Source organism: Globicephala melas, chromosome 5 (genome assembly GCF_963455315.2).
Source record: "Globicephala melas chromosome 5, mGloMel1.2, whole genome shotgun sequence".
NCBI lineage: Eukaryota > Metazoa > Chordata > Mammalia > Artiodactyla > Delphinidae > Globicephala > Globicephala melas.
In genome coordinates, this window is record NC_083318.1 from 101,325,410 (window position 1) to 101,342,949 (window position 17,540).

At 40.2% G+C, this 17,540-nt stretch overlaps 1 pseudogene; it reads right to left on the minus strand.

Annotated features, from left to right (window-relative positions):
• Window positions 1-9,807: 9,807 nt before the first annotated feature.
• LOC132597297 (ataxin-2-like protein pseudogene) lies at window positions 9,808-13,360 on the minus strand (annotated as a pseudogene).
• Between the last annotated feature and the right edge of the window lie 4,180 nt (window positions 13,361-17,540).

Consider the following 17,540-nt stretch of genomic DNA (forward strand, 5'->3'; position numbering starts at 1 on the left):
CAAGAATGAGGAAGAAGGCGGTCTTTTCCCCCTCCCCTCTTTTCCTTTGATTATAAAACTGTAACCCTGTTCTCAGGGTACAGCACCCTCTCGCCCACCTGCTTGTAAGCCTCACAAGCATCCTATTCTAATAAATCACTTCTTATCTATCACTTTGCCTCTCGTTGAATTCTTTCTGTGCTGAGACATAAAGAACTGGAGCTCCTCAGAGATCCCCTGAAACAGAACTTAGCTGTTTCAGCTTCTCTCGTCATGCTCCAGTTAAGGCCCTCTACACCGCTTAGGACTTATAGCAGGTGTCTCACCTGATTGCAGCTGCTGTTTATTATTATTTTTCATTACCATTTATGCTAATAGATTTATTATTTTCTCCATTAATTTTTTATGCTTATAAACTTTCCATATCTCAGGTCTCTAGCCTATTTTTTAAACTTTATCTTTTACAAAAATATAATTTTTACATATACACACATATGTACATATATATAACAAGATGTGTACAAATGTGTGCAATAAAAATTCCTGTGTATCTATCAAACTGATCAAGAAATAAAATTTAAAACCCTCTTTCATGCTTTCTTTGAATAAGTACTTTCTCCTATCAAAAGTAGTTAGTATCTTGACTTCTAACACTAGAGAGGAGTTTTGTCTTTTTTTGAACATCGTGTGAAGGGAATCGGACAGTATGTATTTTTGTGTGTGTCTGTTCTCCTTGAATCAGAATTTTTTTTATATTTGTGAGATTCATCCATGATATTGCATATAGGCATTGTTATAATTCACCCCCCCTCCCACACACACCATGCTTTATACACTCTACTGTTTATAGACTGTTGTGTTGTTTCCAATATTTGGCCATTATGAATAAGACTTCAAAAATCATTTTTATGCATCTTTTAGGGCACATATGTACACCACTCTGTTGGATATATAACTAGGAGTAGAACTGCTGGGTATATTACATATATGTGAAGTTTAATGTTATGTGTCAACTTGACTGGCCATGGGGTACTCCCACATTTAACATATTTCTGGGTGTGTCTGTGAGGGTATTTCTGGATGATATTACCATTTGAATCAGTAGACTCAATAAAGTAGATTGTCCTCCCCAATGTGACAGGCATGATGTAATCCACTGAGGGTCTGAATAGAATGAAAATAGAGGGAAGGAGGAATTCCTGTCTCTTTGCTTCCTGTCTGCTTGAGTTGGGTCATTTCATCTCATCTCTTGCTCTCAGACTGGGATTTAAACCATCAGCAGCTCCCCTGATTCTCAGGCCTATGGACTTGGACTGAAGTACACTATTGGCTTTCCTTGGTCTCCAGCTTGCAGAAGGCAGATTTTGGGACTTCTTAGCCTCTGTAATCATGTGAACCAATTCCTCATAGTAAATCAATCTCTACATATATATATATATATATATATATATATATATATATATCATCTACACCCTCACAGACACACAAAGACAAAAATATGTATATATGTCTTACTGGTTCTGTTTCTGTGGAGAACCCTGACTAATACAACATGTGTGCTCAGTTTAATAGATATGAATAAATACTTTTCTAAAGAAGTCATGTTAATTGCAGTCCTACCAACAGTATACAAGGGTTCCACTTCCTTGTCAGTATTCAATACTGTCAATTGTTTAATTTTCTTATGTCTATATAGTATCACATTGAACATTAATTTGCATTTATTTGAGGGCTGATGAGGTTTAATAACTTTTTTTTTTGCAGTAAGCGGGCCTCTCACTGTTGTGGCCTCTCCCAAAGGCTCCGGAGCACAGGCTCCAGATGCGCAGGCTCAGTGGCCATGGCTCACAGGCCCAGCCGCTCCTCAGCATGTGGGATCTTCCCAGACCGGGGCACGAATCCGTGTCCCCTGCATCAGCAGGTGGACTCTCAACCATTGAGCCACCAGGGAAGCCCTTAATAACTTTTGATATAATATTTGGCCTTTTGCAATGTTGGTGTTTTGTCATTTTCTCTTTTTCTTTCCGAAGCTTCAATTACACATGTTAGATCCTTTGTTTCTGTGTTCCCTTTATTTTATGCTTTTTTCTGAACTTCCTATCCTTGTACTTCTCTGGACCCCAGTCTGTCCATTTTTTATTCTCTTATATTCTAATTTATTAATTTTTCTTCAACTGTGTCTAATCTGCTCTTAATGCCATTTATTGAGTTCTTGATCTCAGTTATGACAATTTTATTTTCAGGATATTGGCTGATTTCTTTTTTTAAATTTTTATTGAAATATATTTTATCTACAATGTTGTGTTAGTTTCAGGTATACAGCAAAGTCATTCAGTTTTTTATATATATATATTCTTTTTAGATTATTTTCCATTATAAAGTACTACAAGATATTGAGTATAGTTCCCTGTGCTATAAAATAGGTCCTTGTTTTATATATATATATATAGTAGTGTGCATATTTTAATCTCAAATTCCTAATTTATCCCCCCCACCCCTTTCCCCTTTGATAATCATAAGTTTATTTTCCATGTCTGTGAGTCTATTTCTGTTTTAGAATTGTTCATTTGTATCATTTTTTAAGATTCCACAAATAAGCAATATCATATGATATTTGTCTTTGTCTGGCTTACTTCACTTAGTATGATAATCCCTAGGTCAATCCATGTTGCTGCAAATGGCATTATTTCATTCTTTTTTATGGCTGAATAATATTCCATTGTGTACATATGCCACATTTTCTCTATCCATTCATCTGTCAATTGATACTTAGGTTGCTTCCATGTCCTTGCTATTGTAAATAGTGCTGCTATGAACATTGGAGTGCATGTGTCTTTTTGAATTATAGTTTTGTCCGGATATATGTCCAGGAGTGTAATTGCTGGATCATATGGTAGCTCTATGTTTAGTTTTTTAAGGAACCTCCATACTATTCTCCATGGTGATTCCTTTTATTGTTGCCAGCTCTGTACTGAAATTCTCTTTCCTCTAATTTATTGAACAAATTAATCACAGTTGTTTTAAAGAGAGTGTATCTTTGATAATCTCCAGTGGATATATTTCTATTTTCTCTTTTCCCTCACTCTCTCTCTCTTCTCTCTCTCTCTCTCTGTCTTTCTCAATTCTCAGTTCCTTTTGGTCAAGTTTTCTAATCTCTTGCTAATTCTGGTAACATTTAATTAAATCCTGGAAAATTATAGAGGTAATTTGAGGTGCTAGAAGATTATATTTTTCTCTAGCAAGAATTTAATTCTCCTTCTAAAAGGCAAGTATATGTTACATTAATGCATCTAGCAATTGAACTGATTTGAAGCAATTTGTGAGGCTTGACCTTCTTCATTACTAGTTCTAGAGTACAGATTTTCTGGAGTTTCAGCCAGAAACCTGGTTGGTTGGCATGGCCCTTCCTTCTGGGGTTTCCAATTTATATAAAAACAAACAAACAATAAAAAACAAAAAAACCCTAAAATGAAGCAAAAAGAATGCCCAGTTAATTTTGAACTTTGAATTACTAATATTATGTGAGGCATATTATGCTAAAATTTTTTTGTTTTTTTTTTTCTGAAATTCAAAGCTAACTGGCATCTTGTATTTTATCTGGCAGCCTTGTTGGACCTGATCTTCAATTTCCCATTAGCCGACCCTGTGAGATTTTTGCAGCTTCTGCTCAGTTTCTCTTTTACCAATTTCTATTTAGCTTCTGCTTTGGAAATGGCAAATACCTCATGATGAAATTTGGGGCTGAATACTGGGCTTACCACTGAGCTTCCTTTCTTAATCTTGATCTCTTAAGTCTTCACACAATTGTAACTATTTTTCTAGGAAATTTTGTTCTAGACACCAGTAATGAAATAGAAATCTTAGGTTAGCCAGGATTCAAACTTCAAATACATTTATTAAAGTTACTATTTTTGATTGTTTCATTATTAATAGCAATATTAATACTAATAATAATAGAAGATAACATATTGAGCACACGATGTGTGCCTGGTAATATTTTAAGTGTTTTTCATAAATTAACTAATTCTCACTATCTGTATGCCCATTTTTCAGATAAAGTATTAAGCAGCTGCGTGAGGTGTTTGCTAATGTCTGAGAAGTACAACCACAGAGAAATTAGAAAACATTTACTGCTCTCAGCTGGAGCTTGCCATGGTGCCTAGTACTAAATTTTCACTCAATGAATAATAAATTATGGTCATTAGATACTTCTCTATTCAGGTAGCACACATCCCATTAGCTGTTTGAATTTATTGGCCTCGGTAATGCCTACCTCATTCAGAATCTTAGTCTTTAAACAGCATTATACTTTGGTTGGTGTGTTTCCCCAGACGATTTTAGAACCATGTTTTTCAAAACCCTGTTTTAACAGCAGTAGACCAATACCCCAAACACATGAAAGTTGTTTACTCTGGTTGAAGAAAATTAGAGTGACACAACCCACCCAATTATCTTTCCCTCTCTCCACTGTGGACTGAGAATCATCTAGAAATTTCTAGGACTCTGGGACAGCACATATTTTTGGAAAATGTCTACTGTCAGTCCAACCTGATTGGTCTAGAAATTTTATGATAGTAAAATATGATTCCAGCTCATGGGCATAGCTAATTGATCAGGACTGGGAACCTGATGCAAGCGGAGGCTAACTCTCCTCCAGTGTTTGGGAAAATAAGCTGAGGAAAGAGCTGAGATTTAAAGCATAAAGGAACTAATTCTCAGTCCTATCACAGATAGCTTGGATTTTTCTCAGGAGTTTCCTGCTTGGAAACATTGATTCTTTACTTATTTTTACTGAGGGAAATTACCAGAAATTTATTATGAGGTCTCTCAGATGGTAGGCCTCTTGGAGGGCCCAGGCCATGTGCTTTTGTCACAGGGCACCCTCTGCAGCAATGATCGTAGTTGTACTCATGTTTGTTGAGGACAGAGCAAAACCCTGGAAGAAGGTGACTCTGCACATCTCAATTATAGTAGCAACTGGTCTAAGTTCAGAAATTCTAACTTATCAGTGCGCTAGATCTCTGGTTCTTCAGTTAACTTCAGAGGGTGTCATGCAATCTCTCTGGTCAGAAAGAAAAAAGGATTTTCTTTTGTATTTATTTAAAATGTAGAAAAGAGATGACACAGAAACAAATAGAAAATAGTACAGGTTCACAACTACAGAAAGTCAAAAAATCTGACTAAAAAAAAGAAAGATAGATGAGGGTGACAGAATTTTTAAAGAACTATAAAAAGAGTGGAAATCTTTATCTTCTGAGAGAAATGGAGGTTCAGTCCAATATTTTTTTTTTTTCTCCAAGAAAGTCTGGTAGCTGAAAAGGAAGGAAAGAAAGAAAGACGAGCTTTATTTTTCAACTTAAGGACAATGTATACATTAAAATGGACATACTGCTGTCTTCTTTGAAGAATTCTGGTATGATTATCATGGAGTGGTGTCTTGTCGACCAAATAGCCTTTGTTGTATTTGTTTTCTGCAGGTGATTTCTCCACCCCACCCATATTTTAAGTAGAAATGTTGATGCTGCTTTTGTGCCTGCAGAGCCCTGCAGTCATCAGATGGGAGTATGAAAAGTCAAGGATATTAACTTAATAGGTTACGCTTCCGCAGCCCCTTCATTTCTCAAATTTGTTTCTGGCATGAGGCAGCAACAGATTCTCCACTGCTGCAGTAGGAGACCAAGGAAATTGCTTTTTAGCTCTTCTCTGTTGCCCAAGGTCATTTCCCAGACTGTTGGTATCCAATTTGGATTATTCTGTAAGCAGCCCAAATGTCAATCAAATAATAATTTATACAGTGACATATATTAGGATAGACATGGAAGAGAAGAAGCTGATGCCAAAGAAATAGCTACAAAGCTGATTATTATAGTTATAAAAGTCATCTTGGGTACTAGGGCTCAAAATGCTGAGGGCAGAGCTATGGAACACTGTACATGGATCAATATACTAGCTTCAATTAACCAATTACATTTATATGAGGCACTTTGGTTATTGTGGTTTCTTCTCTAACTCATCCTGGAAATATTGAAACATGGTTTGGAACTAAGGTTCCAATGAAAAGAAAAGTCTTTTGACTGGCATGACTAGCTATCTTGTAATACAAAATCAGAGAACACCAGAATAATAAGCAAAGTTGGGTGAAATTCCATACAGTCTATAGTATAAATAATATTAAAAGTATCAACTTGCTGGCAAAACCAGGATGGCACGTGCCTGCACCTTTCCGTCATGTGCTTTCACGTTCTTTGCTTTTTTTCCTCCTATTACCTGTACACTGTGAGGTTCTCCACAATCAAAGAGGTCTACGATCAGATAAATTTGGGAAACTGAATATTGTCAACTTTCTCCACAGCTATTTGACCATAAAACACTTGATTTTTTTTTATCACATAACATTTATATGAATAGTAAAGTGGGGGAATCATCTTCTGTTAAAGTAGTAATCAAGAACTACAGATATTAAAATGTTTTTTTCGCTACTTTATTGGATCTCTGGTCAAAATATTCAACGTTACATTCTCTCTGTTGGTGAGATGAGAACTCCAATAACAGTGTTTAAAACACTTACTAATCCAGTGTCTCTTTCCTGCCAAGTTCCTCCAGGTCTTGGAGTTTGCGTGTCTTGAGAGCTTCCTCCTCTCCTCCCCTGGTGCAGCCCTCTTGTCCACAGCTCTCACCAAGGCAGAAGGTGGGACACCCAGCGGTTTGAGACATCCTCATGCTTTAATCCAGGGATCAAAAGTTGGCTTTGGAGACCTGAAAGTAAATAGCATATGTATTTTAATAATAATAGTATCTTGTATTCATTTATTTATTCATCTATGCATTCACTGTTTTTTCTTTTTTTCTATGATTTATCTTTTGTCCATCTCTATCTATGGCCTCCTGCTTTTTTCAAGTCACAATTTTGTAAAATTTCTGTATAAACATGTATGTATTAGTTAAGGTACCACTAACTGCAGTAACAGGCAAACCCTGAAATCGTATCCATCAATCCACTACAAGATTATTTCTCCATTCGTGAAGTTCAAAGTAAGTGTTACGATTCAGTCTCCTTCCATTTTGTTCTCCATGATCTTCATTTGGCCTCCAAAGTCTCTGCAGGAGGGAAAAAGTGTGGAGGTTCACACGGGAGGTTTCATAGGCTAGGTGTGAAAGAGGTACAAATAACTTCTTGTTCCATGGGCTACAGTGCAGTCACACAACCCAACTGTAAGGAAGATCAGGGAAGACAGTCAAGCTATTTGCCAGACCTGACTGAGAGCTATCGAAACAGTGGCACTGAGCATCTCTAACCTGAGGAGGGCTGGGAAGACTGAATTTCAATTGTTTGGGAAGAAATTTCAAGCTGCTGGCTAAATTAAAATGAAAGGTGAAATATTGTATCTTACCAATGCTCTTACATGTTTCTCTACGAACAGATTCTTAAAGGAATTTACCAAGAAGACATATTTGACAAGTAACAAAAATTTATTATGTGAGCATGATTCCAGTTAGGTAGGAAGGTGAATAACGGAGAAAAGCCAAATATTCATGAAGCATACACAATTCTCTAAAGGAATCATCTTTATACAAACAATAAGCACACTATACTTGCATTTCATTGACAATTTAATCGTCAGTTTAGACTTTTTTAAGCTTTGTCTTATCATTTTTATTACAAAACCTAACTTCTAAACCAGCACCCTGACAGCAATAAATTTCAAAACCTTCTCAAATGTGACATTCCGTTTGCTACACATGCTATATTGCATTCGTAGGAGAAAATTTCATAATAAGCCCCAAAGATTTAATATTCTTATTATAAGAAAAAAGTTTTCAAAGTCACCACCATTTGAATATCAAAACTTTCTCTAGATCCAAAGAAATAAAAGAAAAACTTGATATGATGATAAATATCTTCATTAAACAAAAGATATGCAGAAAAGGGCTCTCTTACCTCACTATAACTGACAGTATTAAAAACAGTAATCAAATAAGAAAATTGAGGTTTTGGTTTTCAAGAAAATGTACTTTTTACTCGAGGTCCAGATTGATTTTAATACCGACGCAGTTGTTTTCAACAGAATTTATGGTTAAAGTATGCAAATTGCTTTAAAAAAATAATGGTACACACAGAACTTCTGTCTGATATTTTCCTTGGCTATTTCTAGCTTTCACTTACTCCCAAATTCCTACCAATTCCTTCCACATTTCTGTTTCCAAACCTTTTGGCTAAAAAACAATAAATCTTCCTCCAGCAAATATCTTCATATTCTATGCTCATACATAAATGTGTAAAAAAAGTGATTAGAAGAAAGAGTATATGTGAGTCCTTATAGTATACTGACTAAATTTTTTCTATTTTTTTTTTTTAGTCTATTACTTTGGCCATACAAAAGCCAAAACATTTTATTTCCAGGTCTCTTGGATTTTACACATTTGATCACTCTGTTTTGTACACTTGGGTGGACAGTGTTAGAAATATTTAAGATCAAGTTGTAATGGTTGACTCCTCTCTGCTCCTACCAGCCACTCTGTGGCTTTTGCAGAAGACATGTGCTATCACCAAGAAACTTACCCTCAGACCTGACAATTGATACTATTGCTGGTTAATTCCTTTGACCAGGATTAATCTGTGTGGTCCATATTGAAAAAAATTAAATTCTTGTGCGAAGGCTAACCCTTCAAAGAGTTGGAGAAACAAGCAGCTAATTTTATTCTTCATTTCATGACAAGTGGGGGGGGTCGCAATCTCATATCAGATGAAATAGACTTTAAAACAAACACTATAAAGAAAGATAAAGAAGGGCACTACATAATGATAAAAAGGATCAATACAAGGAGAGGATATTATTCTTCATTTCAAGCTTGAGTAAGAAGTATGTTTGTTTTCTATATTTATTTGTGTCCTCTGCTTCTTCTTGCTAGATAAACTTTTCAAGACAAGACCAAAATTTGATATTTTTTATCATGAATTCTGAACACAGGTATAATGCTAATGATCATTTACATAATGATAATTGTCTAAACAGAACATATTAATTAGGAATTCAATTTTCATGTCATTTGACTTGTCAGAAGAACATAGGTGTTGCTATTCTTATCTTTTGAGATCCAAAAGGAAATGGAATTTACCAGTTGCAGGGGCATCACTTCAGGAATAAGTGGCTTAAAATTGAGAAATGACTAGTGTTTTATGTGTGAGAGATTTTAAGTGACGTGAATGTTAAGAAAAGATTGTAAAGATATAGTATCCAAACATAGCAGTAATCCATGAGAGAAAAATGATTGAAAGAAATTTGTAACTGTAAATTATTTTAGAAAATGTGGAATTCCCTTTGTAATGAGCAAAATATTAAATATTCATAGTACAATACTCATTTATGAACTGTAATCAGCATTCTATAAAAGTGTCCTGAAATGATCAGAACATGTTAATTACCTAATTAAATACAAATTTGACTAAAATATAGCATGTTAACCTAAGTTTAATTTAGATCAATTTACATGTAATTACTTTAAGTTGAAGGGAGCTTTCACCAAATACAGATTCTACAAATCATTTATGCACTTGTTAATTTACTACACAAAGATATTTTTTACATGACGTCAATGTTCTAAGTTTTCTTTGATTTATCTATGAACGCCCACTATGTTCCAGACACTGTGCCAGTGTGGAGTGTGGGGGGAGTGTTGCTAGGTCCGGCCCCCTCAAGATGTCTCATGGGGCTGTCAGAAGCACTGACCAATCACCGTTTCCCAGTGAACCAGAGCTCTTCCTCATGTGCCCAGCTCAGCCCCCCACATCCTAGCTTGACGTTGTCTGCTGTGCTGACCTTACCTTGGCTAAGTCAGGAGACAGCTGGGTTCACTGAGAGCTGAGGAGGCAGCAGGGATGGGGGCTGCTGGATCACAACTGAGGGAGGATGGAAGGAAGCAAAGAACAGAGCCAGGAGCAAGGCCCTGGTGGCAGCGACTGTGGCTTCTGCTCACCCTACATCACAGACAGGTGCAGGTTGGCAGGTGCCCTCTGCAACAGCCCTGCCTCCAAGACCCCTCACTCCCCACCCAGAGCCCATGCATCCTGCCCTACCTGCAGTACATCAGCCAAATTCCTCCAGCTAAAGAGAACTCATGAATCCTGTCATCAGCTCCTCCCAGACATCCAGGCACCTGCCCAGGCTGCTTACTTTGGGAGTGTCCAATGTAGGGGTAGGGTGAGGGTATGGAAGCTGAGAATGCAGGCACCCCACTGTGGGGCATTGCCCCTTGAGGGGAGCCCCCATGGCTCTGGGGTAGGTGCAGCATCATCATCTGGGACAGGTGGGGGCCCCAGGGTGAGGAGGCTGGGCTGTTGTGATTCCAGTTTGGACATGGGCGTGGGTAACATGGGCCATATTGGTGACACCATGGGGCAGCTGCTGGTGGGCATGGATGGAATACACAGCGGCTGGTTGGGGAAAGCTACTTTGACGGGACTGGGCAGAAGGTCCAGGTGGCAGAGAAGGTGGTGTACCTGTCAAGACCCCTGGGTGGTACAGGTTCTGCTATGGCTATACACTGCCCAGGTGTGGGGCCTGCCCCACCTGGTGCTGGATGGGACCAGGGTCCACATTCTGGGACTGCAGTTGGCTCCCAATAGGTATGGTGTCTGGTTGCGGCTGGTGCACATGGAGCTACATGGCATGGTGCAGATAGGACTGGTGAACCGTGGCATAAAGGGCTTGGGGGGTGGGCTACTCTGCAGAAGTGTACTGAGGGGTGAAGGGTGACACAATGGCCTGGGGATGGCTCCCTGACGTCAGCATGCGTCGGTTGCTTTGAAGCATAGGGGCAAACACTGTGAGGGGTAAGGGGCTATGGGCTGCATCATGGTGGGCTGGCCTGGGAACTGCTGTGGGTTGTAGGGAATGTAGGAAGAATAAGATGTGGCAGCCACCAGAAGTGGGGCAGAAGTGGTGGCGGTGACCTGCATCATCAGAGGGGCTGAAGCTGTCTATTTGTCCGAGTGCTGGGAGGGCAGGGAGCCTTTGCTCCCTGGTACTTGTCCTGCTGTCCAGGCATTGAGTTGGACACAGGATTTCTGTCCTGAGGTGCCTGAACAGCTGGTCCCATGTGTATCTGAGGTATGTAGGAAATGTACTGGGGGCTTTATAGCCCACTCTGACCTGCTGTCAGCACCGGGATGGAGGGAGTTGAATGAGTCCGGGGCCCAGGAGAAGGTGGAGTACTGGTTGATTTATTAACAGACAGCAGGGGCTTAGTGGGATTGAACTCCTTGGTCTTAGGGTTCAGCGTTGACTTCTTCACTTGTTCAGCAACAGAGACCTCATCCTTGTCATCTCTTTGGCTTGGGCAAGGCAGAGGGGCTGACCCCACCCCTCGGTGCCTCCTGTTGGTAGCAGGGGTAGTTCGTCCTCCTTAAGCGATATGGATTCTAAAAGGAAGAAACAGCCCCCATGGAGTCTGAAGCCAAAAGACCTCCTTCTCCTTCCCTTTGGCCTCCTTCTTTAGGATCTGGGGAGGGAAAGGATCCAGGCTGGTCTCAGGGGAGCTACTAGGCTGAAACTTAAACTGGGCCCCAAACTTTCTCAGTTCTTCCAGTTGAAAGTGTTTCTGTTTGTTCTGAAGGCCAGGGACTTTCCTAGCTATCCAGGACAGCTCCTGGAACTGCAGCGTTCTCTCAGGGTACTTGGCCAGGAGTTCTTTTACATCTGTGGGGGCCAGTGAGATCTTTGGAGAAGCTGGGGAAATGAAGCCTATTCCAGGATCCCCAACTGATGACATCATGGAGATGGAAGCTGAAGAGGTCGGTACTGCTGAGCAGATGGGAGGCTCAGGACAGGAAGCTGAGACTGGGGCAGGGACAGCTGACTTGGGAGAGTGCAGGGGGTACATCCGGCCCACTGCAGGTGGAACAGAAGCTTCTCCAGACGGCCTGTTGCTGGGGAAAGACAGAGTCTTGGTACCTCTCAGAGGCCACTGTGCCTTAGGGAACATGTGGGAGGCGTCTCCATTGATACTGCGTTTCTCAGAACCTGGGCTAGAGCTGCTATTGTCAAGATGGTGAAGGCCAAGAAGTGGCAAAGAGCTAAGGCCAGGCCGGCCGGCACGAGAACTACTGCATCAAACTCCTCCTCTGGGACACTCCTGAACTCGATGGGGTAGAGGGATGTACTTTCCCTCTCTAGATGCCAAGCTGGGGCTCTCTCCTCCTGAACCCCGTTGCTGAATTGTACTGTTCTCCTCCTCGGTGCACCCTTCATCATTGTCTATGGTGATCCGCAGGCAGTACTGGGGGCTCGATTTAGTCTTTCAATCAACTGGGCTGCGCACAGCTCCCGCTGATGAAATTCTTCTGAGTTGTCCTTCTCTAAGGGACAAGAAGAGAGACTACTGTCATAGGTGGTCTTTACACTGTAGTTCTCTTCATTGAACTTGAACATTTCATTGGGGCGCCATCCATTGGACATGTCAGACTCCAGGTCATAGTCATCGCTGTTGCTGTCACCCACCCTCCCAGCACTGAAGCATCTTCTCTTTGTGCTTCCCACTCACTTTTGAGTTCATGGCAATGGCTGAATCAGTGAACTTTAGTAGCATAAGTGAAGTCAACATTTTGGAAGTAGACAAGCACGACATCACTTGACTTAAACACCATGGTGTCCACAATGTCTTCCTGACGAGGACCACCTGCTGGCTCCGATGCTTTCTGTGCACAGCGTCTACTGCCAGTTCGAACTTTGAGCTCAGCATCTTGAAGATACTTTCACAGGTGGTACAATTCTTCACCTTTACATCACAAGTGGAGCCCACAACAGTTGTAAGGAAATGCAGCATTCTAGAATTGCTGTCACCCTCAAACACCAGTGACTGTGGGGTGCCTTTCCTGTGCTTTGTCCCCTGGCGCTGCTGATGGCTGCTGCCCTGGCCTCTCCTGATGTTTCTGCTGTGGTGGCAGTGGCTGCGGCGCCAAGATGCCCTTGGCTCCAGCGAAGCCTGCTCCCAGAAGCAGCTGCAGGCCCCAGGCAGGGGGAAGCAGCCGCGGGAGGCCTTGGGGCAGCCGAGGTGGAGGCCAGGAGCCCCCAGGAGGCGCCCGTTGGGATGGCTGGTGCTCTTGGGAGGCCAGTGGATCACGGCCTGTTGCGTGGGGGCGGCTGCTGGGGCTCGAGGTTTGTTGTGGTGGCTGAGGCTTCAACTTGAGGGCAGCGTCTGGAAGGGGAATTAGGGGGAAACGAGGGAAAGAGGAGGCTTGGGCTGGGCCCGTGCTGGAGACTGTGGGAAGCGAGGGGGACTGGGAAGCTGGGGCCCCACCACCGTTGGTGAGCAGGGGCGAGCCCCATGGTGTCGGGAGCTGCTTTCCTTTAATTCCAGATAATTTTATCTCACCATAACACATTATTATGACTCAAAGCATTTTATTGACCACCCTAACAAAACATGTATGTAAGTTGAAATTTAATTTTTGCACATGACCATATGACCTAGGGACCAATAGATTTCTTCCGAATTAAGAAACCCCAAAGGAAGCAGATGCTCAGCCTGGAGGAGGCATAGTTTCACATCCAGCAGACAACATGAGAATTTCTGTGCGGTGCTTGTACAATCTCATGTCTCTGGTACTTGGCCAAAAACCAACTGTCATCCATCAGGGGCATCCTCCCTCTGAACAAATAAAACTAAATATAGCAGGTGACCACTATGATCAGCAAGCATCTTTTACCCGAGTAACTGTGCCTTAAGGAAGATTCATGTTGAAGCGTCTTACAGAGGTTATTGTTGACCGTCAGAGACAAACCAACGATGCAGAGAAAAAAATGTGGAAGAGATTAAGATGCATAGTTCATGGGGATAACTTTGGCACTCAAGAGATCTCTGGAGCCGAAAGATTTCAAGTAAAGTAAACATGTTTTATACATCACACACAGTGGCGAAGATAAATTGTCAACAATTAGAAAATAAGGTTGGTGCCTGGTTTTAATAAGGTTACTGCTGAGGATATCTCTAACACATGTCCTAGCTGCCAATGGCATGATCCTTATAAAACTGTAAAAGTAGGAAGTAAAAAGGAGGTAAAGTCCTGAAACCCCTTTGAACATCCCCAAATGGATTTTATACAAATGCCCCAAGCAATGAGCTATGATTGTGTTCCAGTTATTATTTACTTTTTCTTAGGGTGAATCAAGGGCTTTCCTTGATTCACCCTAAGAAAAAGTAAATAATAACTGTAACTATGGTCCTAAAAGTGGTAATAGTCCTCCTCCTTCTTCTATTAATAATATTAATAATAATAATTGCTTGACTTTATTTTCCTGACTGGAGTGTGGTGGAAGTCAAGCAATTATCTCTCCATTGACATAGGCACATATTTCCCTGGCATTGCTATTATTTAACTCTGTAAATGTTCACCTTTTATTCAGAAACTTCACTGTCTTTTTCATCCAAAATCATCAGGAAAAGTAGAGAGAATCAATGGAATCCTACAATTATTATGAGCAAAGCTCTCAGAAATCCTTGAAATTTCAAGGCCTAAAGTATTACCAATTAGACTTGACCAGAACAAGACCAACTCCCTCCAGGACCCATAAGTTGTCTCCTCCCAAGTTAATGATAAGCCTTTCCATGTGTTTGGGAATTTCATTTCCAGAGTCAGATTCTACCTATTGCAAACTGATATGATTAAATAATACAAGGGGCTCATATCCAGCTTTATTGCCAACAGATTCAGGCTCCATTATAGAAGAGTCGCCCTGCATGATCTTAAGCCTGAAAAACTGGTCTTCAGGGAAAGACATCAGAGAACTCTGCCCTTGAGCCATGATGGAAAGAACGTTATGATGTACTATTAACAATTGAAACAGCAGCAAAACTCCAAGATGGTCATTAGATTCATGTTTCTTAAGAAGGCATACACCATTTCCTCTAGAGCACTGGATGTCCAGTCCGTCAGTAGTCTGTAAACTGACAGCTACACGGGTGAATAGTATCCTCCCAAGACTCTGGTCAAGTTGGTTACTGCAGACATAGACTGTTTCTGTCCAAGGCAACAGAACATAATTTTCTGATTCCCTGGTACAATTTTCCTTTGCTTACTTCTAGTCTTGGTTATTACTATTGTACTTTGACACCCTCTGTTAACAGAATAAAGGTTTTTCAACTTACTCTCCATTATTTCTATTCTATTTTTACTCCCTAAGGTCTTCTGCCCCTTAAGGAAAAACAAACTGTCTTGCTCATTCGTCTCTTAGCTACTGTGGTAGTTAATTTTATGTATCAACTTGACTGGATCAGGGAATGCCCAGGTATCTGGTGAAACTATTTCTGGGTGTTGTCTGTGAGGGTGTTTCTAGATGAGATTAGTATTTGAGCTGGTGGGCTCAGTAAAGTAAGTTGCCCTCTCCAACTGGTAGGCATCATCCAATGTGTTAAGGGCCTGAATAAAACAAAAAGGTGGAAGAAGGAGGCATTTGCCCCTTTTTCCTGCCTCATTGCTGCTGAGCTGGGACATCTCATCTCATCTTTTCCTGCCCTCAGGCTGGCATTTACACTATTGGCTTCTCCCATTCTCAGGCCTTCAGGCTTGGACTGAACTACACCACTGGCCTCCTGGGTCTGCAGCTCGTGGATCATGGGCCTCCTTAGTCTCTATAACTGCATGACCCAGTTCCTTATAATAAATCTCCTTTCATATCCTATTGGTTGTATGTCTCTGGAGGACCCTGACTAATACAGCTACAATTCTGAATTTACTTCATTACTAGACTTGTCTTCTTCTAGCTGATTCTGCTGACAGAAAAATGTAATAGTTATTCCTTTTAACATTTCAGAAGGTAAATTTCATCTCATAGACCCCTTCTCATTCTTAAATTTCAATCACATAATGCATTCCAAACTTCAGCCTTGTGAAAAGTGGGCCTTGACTCCACATCAACAAAATGATTTTTCTCAGGTCATCACAACCCTATCAACAAAACCTACCATGCCAGGAATGGGAACTAATATTGGACCTATCATAGCTATAATAATCAGTCTGTTCTCTTCAGAGCTGTTTACTTTAAAGGAACAATGACTGGCTCACTACAGTTGATATAAACACTATGCATATTCCCAATAGTATCTGTGCCCCTTTCAGGTACTTCTTATGAGAATACCTTGTACTCTGGAAGCTCCATAAACTAGGTTAAATTTATTATCCAGTTGATGTAATAAAATGTATGTTTTAAGGCAGGACAAGAAAAAATTAAACATAAAATTCTCTCTCTGTGTTACTTGGGTCTTCTCCTTCCCTAATGTGCAGGGTGCGTCTGCCATACACATTAAGCAGAACTCCTCAAAGATGGAAGAGCTTACTCAACCTTAAAAATCAATTTTTTTTTTCTTTCTTCTGATGCTAGCAATGTAACTTCTTAAAAGAATAGTGTTCTTTCCCAGCTCTGTAGGAGATCATGGTGACTTGCTGTTTCTTTGTATGTGTTTACCTGGACTATGTATCCTTGGTGAACTTTATGTAAAATATATCATTTTGATGTATGATCCTTTGTCTCAAAAATGTATATGACTTTGGCTTCCAACTTCTAACAGGTGGAACAGTTCTCAGAGCTTGCTGAGAATCTGCTTCCCTGGTTATAATTCTCAGTTTGGCTTGAATAATATTCCATTTTTCTTCTTATCTTGATAGCAAATTGAATTTTCATTGACACAGTGTTGTCACAAATAATCACATAGCCATTGATTTCCTCTTAGCTAGCCAAGGGAAAATTAATGCTGTAAGAAACACTTCTAACATAAATATTATACCTAGGTAAATACTACAGGTAAGTGAGCACATAGTTTGGGACATTACTCATGCCCCAAACTCTAAAACAGGTCAGGATAATTACTACCACCTTCACCCTCACTCCTTATTATTAGCCTCTGAAACAGTTTTCAATGTTGGACCAAAAAGGGTGAGACTGAGGAAAACAGTGGAGACATGAGGGGCTAGAAAGCAACTTGCTTAACCTCCATATCCTTAAGGACAGCAATCTTCTGAACATGGAATTTTTTCAGTATTTTCCTTACATTTTAAATATCTTTCCTCTGATTTCAAACAATCCTGAGGAAATGGTTTTGAGAAGCACTGATTCATCCTTCACTTTTACTTGTAACACCTCTCTCACAGGTAACACAATGTCTCATTGTATGTCAGACAAGGAACTGAAATAAAATCTTGGAGGTTTTATGAGAAGGGTGTGAATTGGCAAACCACTAAGCCATCTCTACTTCCACCCTGTATTTCCTACCTCCCAGCCACACTTCATGTTCTTCAAATAGGAGCATGGGCATATGATGTGTTCTAACATTTCTGAACTGCTGTAAGAATGCCTCAGTAACCAATATTCCTTCCAGGCATTATCACAGGTTTTTATTTTTGTATGAGAATTACTAGATTGCCCTCAACATGTCCAAACATTCAAAACTTTAAAGCCCTCAATCTATATTCTGATCTTCTCTAGCAAACCAGTTTTTATTTAAAAAATATTACCCTTAAATAGAGAAAATCATATAAATCTATTTATTTCACCTTTATTATTTAATTT